At 43.1% G+C, this 7241-nt stretch overlaps 1 long non-coding RNA gene across 1 annotated transcript; it reads right to left on the reverse strand.

Moving 5' to 3' along the window:
- Positions 1–1657: 1657 nt before the first annotated feature.
- On the reverse strand, positions 1658–7235 carry LOC116217091. Its single transcript, XR_004161046.1, has 3 exons — positions 5687–7235; positions 4525–4602; positions 1658–3786 (listed from the first exon to the last, which is right to left on the reverse strand). It is a non-coding gene; the product is annotated as an uncharacterized LOC116217091 (long non-coding RNA).
- Positions 7236–7241: the final 6 nt, after the last annotated feature.

Consider the following 7241-nt stretch of genomic DNA (forward strand, 5'->3'; position numbering starts at 1 on the left):
AAGATGTTGAACAAGACCGGACTATTCACATCATCTCCCAGGTAGCCAATTATGTGGTCAGTTATTACTGATGAACAAAGAAATAATGCTTCTGGTAGTCGGGAAACACAAGCTGGAAGCTTGTAAAATGGATGAGAAAACCCTAAGTCATATGGAGTTCATGATATCTGAGAACTCAAGGAAGAGATTTTAGCAACAAGGATATGACAGTTGTTCTCTGCTGAGGGAGAAAGTTTTAGCCCTGTCACATCAAGTCCCATTGTAGCCACAACACTCTTCTTGCTAAAAATACAGCATTATCTATACGTTCTGTGCTAGCAATTAAGCTATCAACGTTCTTATTATTTAAGGCCTAATAAAACCTCAAGATTTGCCTTAGAAAATTAAAAGTGTTACGTGCACATATATAGCAGCGACAGAATTCCTATAAAACGTGTAAGCCTTTAAATAACCTTCACTTCACAGTAGAGCTTTTTAATGTTAGTATTGTGAAGGAATAATTAGTAGTGACTCGCCATCAGTTTATGAGAGCCTGGGAGAAGCTAAGTCCTCATATAAAAACACAAACAGTGTTTATGGTGATGAGATTTCTCACAAGGAAGCAGTGGGGGACTGCACCAAAGCTCTCTAAAGAGACACATTCTCAGAATCTAAAGAATTTTATGCTTCAGTTGTCTACACTGCTCAGTTTGAACAGTAATAGTTCTGTCATCTCCTCGACAGAGGCAGAGAATTGATTTTCTTCCTTCATCCTCACATGGAGTTTCCATCCTTGCAGTGTTTCCAGTGGAAAGACAGGCATATGTATACATAACTTGTATATTAGGCTGGATATAATTTACAAGAACTCTACCCAAAGCATAAACCAACAGAACCAATTTGTCAAAGAGTTCTCAAATTTAAGCCAGATTCTTTAAACTCCATGTTCAGAGAGCTATCTATCCAGACCATCTTTTTTGGCATACAGCCACTGTTATACTTTCCAGAAGTTTCTTCTCTTCAATTTGTTGCCCTCTCTCTCCATTGCAGAAGAGGCAGCAGGCTGCCACAAAGAGCCCTGCTCCAGCTCCTATGGGGTGGGAGAAAGAAAAAAGAAAAAGCGTTCTCTACTCTCCAGTTCTCTACTCCTAGAATAAAGGGCAATCATTGAGCAGCTAAACTGCCTCCTCCTCCTCACTGGCCTCACCTCTGGGGCTGCACAGGGCTGCTGGGAGGAAGTGAGAATTTCAAGGAACATATTACAACAGAAAAGTAACAAGAGGTGAGCATCACAGACACTGCCCCAAAAACTGAATGGGCTTTAAAATGCAAGGGCTCTCTTCTAAGCTGATGTATAACATAACCCATCATAGCCAAGCAGTATGTTTTGCAACACATTCTTTTTTTACCAATCTATTTCTGAAAAGGAGAAACATCCTCAAATCAACACCTATTACATTGTAAATAACACTAGTACACACTGATGCTATCTGGTGGAACAACTTGGTAGCCTGTAAAATGGAATTAAATGTGTCACTTCTCTAGTATGTCAATAACAATTATTTTTCTAACACTTGTTCAGTTATAGGAATACATGAAAAGAAGCAATCACATTACAGAAAACATGATTTGATGTTGTTTGTATACACACACTCATGTACTGAGAGTTTGTTTCATCTCCTGAGATTATGGTTATTGCCTGCAAGTTCTGTATAAGAAAACAGTATAATCATAAGAATAATAATTTCCATTTTATTTATGTAGAACATAAATTTCTAAGTACTTACAACTCAAGGTCAGCTGAAAGTTGCCACAGAAGCAACACTATTTCCATTGCCTTGCTAATGAAACAAAAGACCAAAATCAACAACAAAACTTTAAGAAACCCTGGAGACTCACTAAAACCACAGAGGCTGCAGTGCAGCCATCACACAGCCCCATCCCCAAAACAGGACCAGAGCAGCACACCAAAACAATGTCATGCCATGGGTGAAGCCAAGCCTCAAGGCAGCCAAAAGTGGAAAAGTCATAGCAAATAGACTTGAGAAGGGGTGAGAGGTGAAACGCATACCCCTAGCGTAAGTACTAGCAGGAGGTTTTGATTAAGTGCCCGTGTCAACAGGAAGAATAGCAAGCACCACCCAAATACATATATAGAAATATTTAATATAAAAAACACAGAAGGTGAAGCAAAAGTCATCGTGAGAGGTACCAGAACTCCTTGATGCAGGAGAAGGCAAGTTATTATTACCCACAGTATTCCCTCAAAAACTTCAACTTTTTGTGTTAGTCCACCCTGCATGCTGGCTGTATTTGCAGAGCACCCACAGTTTCCCATCCTTTTTAGACTATGTGCAGCCTTCTGAGTTTCACAACCTTAAGATATTCTAAAGAACATATTACGAAACATATCAAAGAACTACACAAAAACATCCGATAAGACTTATTACCAGCTAGTACCAGCCGTGCTCCGCTGGTAGCTGTTTTGCTTCTGAAAAGGATAGCAGTACCAAGACTTATCCTAGGCTTTGAGATAAGGTTTTCTACTGTGATCTGTCTAGGTAGTCAACCAGCATGAGACATTCACTTCTGTGATACCAAAAGCACTGGCATTTAAATACATCCTAATTGCCTTAACAAGGACAATTGAAAAAAAGCAGTTAACACGGAGGTGCATTCCAAGTACTAGAAGTCCCTTCTTACCTAAGTTGGAAAAAAATAAGTCTGGAAAGTTGCATTTTCAGTTTGAGAGATTCCTTTGATGCCCTGCCTGATCAAACCACTCAGTGAGCAAGACTCAAGACCATCAGAACTACAGTTCCACTAGAGAGAACAGATTAATTGAGACAAGTAAGTTTTGGGGCTCAAGGATGAGAGGCACAAATTCCTATAGTTGAACCAGTGGGAAAACAGAAACCCTCAGGCACCAAAATGAACAGATTCAAACTTCTCCAGCTAACAGTACCATGTGCTTCTTTCATTAGGCACTCATTCTGACAACAAGCAAAGTGCCGACCAAGGAGCTCCTACCCTTTTTGACACTGTGGGTAGCCTGTCTATGCCTTTGTCAGGCTAGAACATGAGCAAGGCTAAAAAAAAAAAAGACAACTCACACTACCCATCAGGAACAACTTTATTGCACTGCTTACACTAAAAATATTCCACAGCTGTTATCTCAAGAGAAGACAGCAGCTTCAGCTGTCTCCACACACACACCTGCCTCCCACTGACTACCAGCTTGAATGCCTTCATGGTCTGTCTGCCACTAACCTCTCTCTTAGTGACTGAAATACAGCCAAAGAGCACAACTGAAAGCCTAGAAGCTCCCCACATTTAGTTTAGACATACTAGCATTGAAGTCTAGTTACGAACCATCTAAACACGTCCACTGTTCACAACTTCACAGCCTAGAGCCAATAAAGGAACATTGCACTCTGTGCAAGGCAGAGCATGAAGTGCTGGTTTGCATTGGCCACCACAAACCACTCCTTCAAAGCCCAGCACATTTTCTGGTTATCACCAGTGACTGCAGTTGAGTGATCTGAAGTATTCACAATAGAAAATCTCACTCTTCGCATACTTCAGTGTGCTGAGGATCAGAAATCAAACCCTTCCCTTTTTCTCTGTATAATGCTATAATGGAATGATAATAGCAGAGTGGCAAAGTCGTCAGCTACAGCAAATGAGAACAAGCCCAAACGCAGCAGCCACAAATACAGAAATGAAGGAAAAGAGTTGCTTACCTTTGGAAGGCCTCAGGTAGGCAAGGATCTCTGGCAAGAGATGCTCTCACTTCCACTGCCAACCCTTAAATGAGGTCTGAGTCACTCAGGTGCATTACATTACATGCACCTGAGCTCCCCTGGTTTGGCCCTGCCTTCCTACCAGGTGCCCAATCACCAGTTCATGCCATGATTTAACATTTCTGCTAAGCTCTGGTCTAAAGCTGTGAAATAACCCACCACTCCTTCTTCAAGTCAGGAGAAAATATAATTTCCAAGATAATCTCATGAATTTATTTCCCTCAGGATTGGAAACTGAGATTCACTTTTTTCAACTTCCTCTACACTCCTTATTTGAGCGAAACAGAAAGCAAGCCAGGACTCCAGTACAGCAAACATACCTCAGGAAGCTGATACTTAAAAAAAACAAAAAACAAAAAAAAACCCACAAACAGCAACCATCATGAGAGCTGGCAACTCTCAAATCATCAGTTGTAGAGGAAAGAATATTAAACAGCTATCATCAATCTAACTGGATCCAGGAAGCGAGCCATGAAATGCTGACAAAGGGGAATATCTGGTCTGACAGCGAAGGTATATTTATCTTTTAAATGAAGAATAATGGAGTTACACTGAAGAAACATATTTTAACTCTGCAACAGTGAAGTATCAATCCCATCACCTCACAGTGATATTTGAACACCCCCAAGGTAAGAAAATTTATTTTATCAGCTATTTTAGAGACCACCATTTTACACAGTTACTGTAGTCTCCAAAGGAGCTACGTGAGCAGCACAACCAGAACAGCAGTGCAGAAACCAACCTTCTGAAAAGCTCCAGCACAGTCCCATCGCAGCAGCAGCCCAGGTAGCCAGCTCTCTTTTCATCCTCTGCTTCTTTTCTGCCAAATAGAGATAATGCCAGATTATCAAAAGAATGTTAGGGGTTTTGTTGAGGATGAAAACATTCTCACTTGATTTGCTTCCCAACACATTAGGCCTCACAACCAGGAGTATAACTAGGACATGCTTACATAGAACATCACTTAAGGAATGTCCATCTGTGCCCTGGGTCACAGGCTGGGAGAGAAGCCATAGCACTAGGATACAGGTAACAGCAAGATGCACTCCTAGCAGCTCTGGGGTGTCCAAGTGCACTTAACCCCTGACTGGGCTAATTTTATACAGACTACTGTCCAAAAAACAAAAGAAAGAAAAAAAAAAAGAAGCAGCAAACACCTAAAATCCTTATCTGAACACGTTTCTGCCTGCTGAGTGAGCTGAGATGCCTCCCCTCATTATATCTCTTTCATCTGAAGACCAGATTCCACCACTAAGGACTCAGGATTACCCTCAAATCCTGATATGCTTACCTGCTTTTTTCTCCCAGTATTCATGTCCTGCCTGCTGACGTTATGAAAAAAGGGGGGGGGAAAGAAAAAAATTCAAAAAGCACAAAGCAAATTCACTGCTTACAGAAAAACTCCTCCTTAACACCACACATAAGTACTAATGTCCTAACTCACTCTGAGCAAAATGAGCACCTGAAGATAGAGCAGCTGCTCCCAACGCAAGTTTCCTCCCATCTGCCCCATCAGCCTGTCCTTCAGACCCTGCACCCTAATTGCATACAGGTGGAGTCAGACCTCTAGGCAGCCCAGCCTTCTTTTGCTTAAAGTGGTAGTAAAATAAAACAATCCTGGGTTCAAAGGGGGCACCTGGACATATAATATTTGGTTACACCAAAATACAGATAATGGGAAAGAACTACTGCTGCTGCAGTCGTCCTGTAAGAGGTCCGTGCTTGGGCAGTACAAGGGTGGCAGGTTGTTAACGCTGGCAACCTGAAAACCTCTGCCCTTCTCTCTACTTTGGAAACTCCAAAAAATATATTTACGTATTATTTTTACTACTAGGGGCTTTATCTTAACAGCAGCCAAAAATGCAGCAGCAGCACGCGTAAATCTGCACTACCAGTTGACTCACCTCTGCTTTGCAGAACGCTCCTACAGACTGAAAAAGCCCAGGCCAGGCAGCCAGCCATCTGAGGCCAAAGCACAGTCTGCCTGGCTGGATCAAACACGCAGATATGCAGCACATGGTTACTCCTGCTGTGAGACTTTGGGGCATTTGATCTCTCTGGGGGAACACTTTGCAGAAAGAGCATGAGCACAGCAACCCCCTCCATCTAACTTCGTGGCCAAATAAGCAGGCTTCCGTCTCCACTAAAATCAAAGGTTTGATTTGCTTCAGCTGTGCAGGAGAGGGGCTGCCTGTAGAAAGGAATTAGAGCTTGAATGCGTAGCAAAAATAGACCATGGTGAAACCTCCAAATCCTGGAAGCACATGACTGAGCTTTCCTAATTCCACAGCCAGCAATGCGCAGTGCTGGAGAGCCCGCTCCCCTCAGAACAGCACTCTCATGAGTAACGAAAGCCATGAAAAAAAAAAAAGAGTACGCTCTCAAAAAATGCCTAAATTGAAGCAGCAGATATCAGAAAACTGTGCTGTGATTCTAAGAGCAGGTAAATGATCAGCTCAAGGGAAGAGAGGCACATAATGGCAAGGAAGTCGCTTACCTCCATAACGAAGCTCTTTCTGTTGACCCACGTAGGGAAACAGGCATCAGTAATTTAGACAGGAAAATTTGTACTGATTCATTATGATGGAAAAGTGGGGTTTAGAAGAAAATCCTATCCATAAATCTTTCAAAATCACCATGATTGATTTTCTCCTGCAAAGCAGGAGCAGCAGCTGCCACAGCTCTGCTTCCCTCTGCTTTTCAGACAGCCTGGGGAACGTGTCCTCCGAAAAGCACCCATCACCTCCACAGCTTTGGGTGACTGAAGTCATTTCCACTGAGGTAAAAAGCGTTTCAGGCCACGGAAGGGTCAGAAAAAGGTAAAAGCAATTGCTGCAAAATGTGTTGTTCCAGAACGTTCTCTCCGGAAACACGCATTCATATCGTAACGGTGGGTGGCGTTAGGATTTTTTTTGTTTGCTCCATTTTACCACTGAAGAAGAGCCATCTTATCACCTCATCTCATCTCCTGTGTGCTACAGAGATGGGTCATGCACTGAGCAAGCAAAATGGGTGCAAGGAACGAGCACTGGGAAGCACTGGATGCAGCGGAGCACCACGCTGTTTTCCCGTTTGCACGTTTCTCACCAGTGTAAGCATCAGCCCAAGACCTGATGAGCGATGAGCAAAGTGGGCACCTCTGAATGCCATCGTGCGTAATGGGATCAAAGGTGTTTGTGGAGATGTCTGAGAGGGACTCGATGGAAAACAAACTCCTTCTGTGGGAGTGGGGAACGGCCATGCAAAGCCGTTCTGCAAAAAGACTGCATTTACCATTTAATCCTCAATTATACACATGACTTCGCTGCAGAAAGGTCACCAGACAAAGAACGTTAGTCAACAGGGCTGAAGGGAGGGGCTGTGCGGCCGCGCTCAGCCTAGCTCTCGCTGAACGGCTCTACCTCAGGAATACGAGCGACCAAGCGGAGGGCGACAGGGGGTCGTGCAGCCCGGGGTCAC

This window comes from Meleagris gallopavo, chromosome 12 (genome assembly GCF_000146605.3).
Source record: "Meleagris gallopavo isolate NT-WF06-2002-E0010 breed Aviagen turkey brand Nicholas breeding stock chromosome 12, Turkey_5.1, whole genome shotgun sequence".
NCBI classification, from domain to species: domain Eukaryota; kingdom Metazoa; phylum Chordata; class Aves; order Galliformes; family Phasianidae; genus Meleagris; species Meleagris gallopavo.